A 4,265-nucleotide genomic window follows, 5' to 3' on the forward strand; every position below is an offset into this window, starting at 1 on the left:
TGAGAATAAAATACGTAGATTTAAAAAACAAATCAGGATGAAAGAGGACGCAAATTTGTTTGATATCAATATTCTTCCCTTTTCTCCATTTTGTTTGTATTTTTGTTAACAAACATAATAATACAAAATTTTCATTGTGGTAAACGAAATAATAATTTGATCTGAGCAAGAGTTTTTTTTTCTTCCCGATTTGTAAAAAAAATCCTTACGTGATAGAAAAAAAAGAATATAATTTTTGAAATCTGCGTAGCTGAATTATGGAAAATGCGTTATCAAAACCAAAACAACTTTTACGAAATTTAAATTCGCAGGTCTGTGTTACAATTATTCCATAGTTATCTGATATTTACTGCTACATGAAAAATCCTCACATAATCGAGAATTATAATTATTCCTCCACCTAGTTATATGTTGTATCTTGGGGGCAGGGGTACCAGAATAAGTATGAAGCCCCAATCTATCATTCTATTCTAGTCATTCAGATATACTGGTTTCGGATAATTTCACTCCCCCCAACTTGTATCGGGTATCACACAAATTCTCTACTTGTCCAATAGTGAACCAAACCAGCGGCATATTAATTAAACATAAAGTTAATGAAAAAAAAATTAATAATGCAAAGTTCGGGAAATATTGGTAACAACAAAAAATTTATAAGTTACTTTGCATATAGCTTGTTACAAAAAAATTAAGTCAACTAACTATAGGTGGGTTTTTTCCACACTTTTATTAATTTCTCTATTACGTTTATCTGTAGTTAATTTGATTTTTATAATAACTGTTAGGCTTGATGATATTTAATAATACGCCAGCTTTAGGTGTTAAACTCTTACAGTATTATACTACATATATGAACAGTGTTTTAAAAAATATTTTGTCTTTCATAGACTTGCCCATCTGATTATTTCTGGTATTAAACGAAAAGCTCCTTTGGCAGCAATTTCTGGGACACAAAATATAGATCTAAAATGGACAAATTAAGAGAAATGTGGAAAAAAGAACACATACAGCGAACTTGATTTTTTAAAACAACATTTAGGCCTATTGGTTTCCAACAGTTTGCCGACTTTGGGCGTTTAGAACATAACATTTTAATGAATATTACTTGATTTTTGAAATATCACATAACAGGCTCTCAAATTTTTATTTCGTGGGGGGAGGGATGAAAATGATAAATTTCTTTTTTATTCAGTTTTCTTTGATTCATCACCAAGAAGCTATATTTATATAGGCTTTGAAGAATATGTAGTATTGATGCTATATGTTCGATTTGCTTTTGTCCAGGGCTTTTGGCGAATTCGACTACCGTGAAGAGAAAGAGTTCATTGGGTTGTACGATAACTGTCACACGCTGTTATAATATACGAAGTAAGAAACCTACACGTGTACATAGGAGGACTTCATAACACATGCTAGTAGGCATCACATTACTATAACTACAACCCTCGAATTGCATTCATTTATCATTCAATACAATGTTAATTGTGCTCATAGAAAAAAATCCACTTGTGAAGAGTCAACATATTTCGTAATTGTGCTTCAGTCATTAGAAGTAAACTGCGGTATAGAAATTAATTCTGTACGCCTCATTTTCGTCAACAAGATGGAAACCAATTGTTTCGTGGCTCAAACAAAAACAACAACAAAATAAAAACTAGGGTTAAATAATCTCTGAAATGATTGACTTTATATATTAGGGTTAAATATCTCTCAAATGATTGATTTTATATATTAGGGTTAAATATTTCTGAAATGATTGACTTTATATATTAGGGTTAAATATCTCTCAAATGATTGACTTTATATATTAGTGTTAAATATATCTGAAATGATTGACTTTATATATTAGGGTTAAATATCTCTAAAATGATTGACTTTATATATTAGGGTTAAACATCTCTCAAATGATTGACTTTATATATTAGGGTTAAATATCTCTCAAATGATTGACTTTATATATTAGGGTTAAATATCTCTCAAATGATTGACTTTATATATCAGTTTTTGGCATTTTCAGCCTGAATGGCATTTTAAAGAATGCGTGGGCTAAACGGTTAGATTCCAAAGTACAGGCACAGCAGGTTAGAGGGAGAACGACCAGTTAGCAGCATCCACCGCCTGTACTGCTAAAAATTTAAACGAAAACTTCGTAGCTTGGGTCATTTTAACCTAAATTTAGGAAAAAATACGTATCAAAGACTTGTAGTAAAATGTAAACGCTCCGTTGCCAAATTATTAATGTAGAATCGGAAAGAATTTTAGATTTTGTTCATTCTCATGTCGAAGAATTAAATATTCCCCGACATGTACTGAGCATGGTCTAGTCACTCTAGTGGTTAGGGTTTCGGAGTGGTGATACGAGGATCTCGGATTCGAAACGTGGTGCAACAAAAGCCGTTTAGTACATCTCACTTTCAACTGTGGGTGTGTTATAAGAGTAACAGTTAATCTCGCTTTTCGGTTAAAAGTAGCCTTTGACTGATTGGCTTCCCTCTCTTCCACAGTTAAAATTGGGGACAGTTAAGCCAGAACCATAGTGTTCTCAGACCTGTCCAATTAGCCCATTATGTGCAAAACGTGTCGACCAAGTGGACAAATCACACCCACACGGTCAATGCGGGCAAACAAAAGAAATGTGCCTAGGTTTAAAAAATAAACGGTTGATAAACTTGGATCAATCAGGATCACTACTCGTAATCCTGATCAACGTGATCAGAATATATCGTAAAATTGTTTGTAGTTGAGCACAAAGCTACAGAATGGGCTATCTGTGCTCTGCCCACCACGGGTAACGAAACCAGTGGCACAGCGGTACGTCTGCGGATTTACAACCCTAGAATCCGGGTTTCGCTACCCGTGGTGAGCAGAGCATAGATAGCCCATTTTAACTTTGGGCTTAGTTACAAACAAACAAACACAACAGTAGGTTATCGTTTCAACTGCATTGGTTTATGAGCCAGGTGTGGCTTAGAAATTATTGTGTTGGAACAATAAATTAAAGGATTCATAGTTCACGCTCCGTTGCCGCAAAAATGCGCCCTTCACTTTGGGACCATGGGCGCTCTATAAGAGTACTATGAAGTTAGGTGCAAGGTAACACTGGTTGGAATTGAAAAAAGTGTAAGAAAGCGGCTGACCTTTGGTCAGTCTCTCAGGGATTAGGGAATTGCAGTACTCTAAATCATTAGAAAACGATTAGTGTGTGTGTGTGTGTGTTTTATAGCAAAGCCACATCAGGTTATTTGCTTTGTCCACCGAGGGGAATCGAATCCCTGATTTTAGCGTTGTAAATCCGTAGACTTACTGCTGTCCCTCCGCAAGACAGAAAATGATTAGTGTGAGGGTGCATAGCGGCCACCTTTCTAATTTCAACCAGTATGGAGATTACAAGACCCCCCACGTTTATGAAACGTTACAATCCAATACACGAGAAACAGGCGCAAGGTAAAAAAGAAAGGGACCGGTTCGGCGTGAGTTTCAGAAAGAAATATAAAAGACAGAAGTTCAGTGAAGGAAAGGGAGGGAGACCGGGAGATGTGAGAGAGAATGAATAAACTGAGAGAAGCGAAGAAAGAATGTAATATGTTGCCAGTAAGAAACAAAACCTGTTTCTAAATCAGTGTTTTATTGATTACCAGTATTAAACAGCAATTTGTTATGTTTATGTTGGTGTTGTGAGTCAATTCCTGAAAGGAATTTAGATATAACATAAATAAACTTGATAAACATATATAAGGTAAAACGAAATGCGAGTAGAGCATGATCGTAACAAAGAGTAATGGTCAAATTCCACTGTTCTGTCAAATAAAGAGTAGCCCGAGAGTTATTGGTGGGTGATGTTAACTACCTTCTCTCTGGTATAAGAGTTGAAAATTAGAGACAGCTAAGCGAAAAATAGTTTACACACTGTTTGCATAAAATGCTCATGCATTTTCGTTTCCAAATTAACTCACAAACAATACTGTTTTAATCTGTCTATATAGTATTTAATACTTTGTCACATGCTCAGCACGAGGAATCGACGTTTCTTCACCAATCTATTTTATTAGTTTGTTATTTCTATCTATTTCTTAGCATAAGATCGAAGAAAGTGACGAAAAAGGTGTAACTCTATAAATCTCATTACTACTTGGCGTTTTCTTTATTTGTCGTAAACATTTTAGTTGTCTCTAATCTATATATATATAACAATACTGTCAGTTGTATGTCATATAACTACTTCGCAGTGTGTGGATGGATCTTCACCAAATTTGGTATGGAGGTTC

General features: G+C 34.7%; 1 protein-coding gene across 1 annotated transcript in view; it reads left to right on the forward strand.

Moving 5' to 3' along the window:
- The window catches only part of LOC106461861 (transcription factor Sox-8-like), a 39,524-nt gene that overhangs the window by 27,452 nt on the left and 7,807 nt on the right, over window positions 1–4,265 (forward strand). The window lies entirely within an intron of this gene.

This window comes from Limulus polyphemus, unplaced genomic scaffold (genome assembly GCF_000517525.1).
Source record: "Limulus polyphemus unplaced genomic scaffold, Limulus_polyphemus-2.1.2 Scaffold1047, whole genome shotgun sequence".
In the NCBI taxonomy this organism is placed as follows: Eukaryota; Metazoa; Arthropoda; class Merostomata; order Xiphosura; family Limulidae; genus Limulus; species Limulus polyphemus.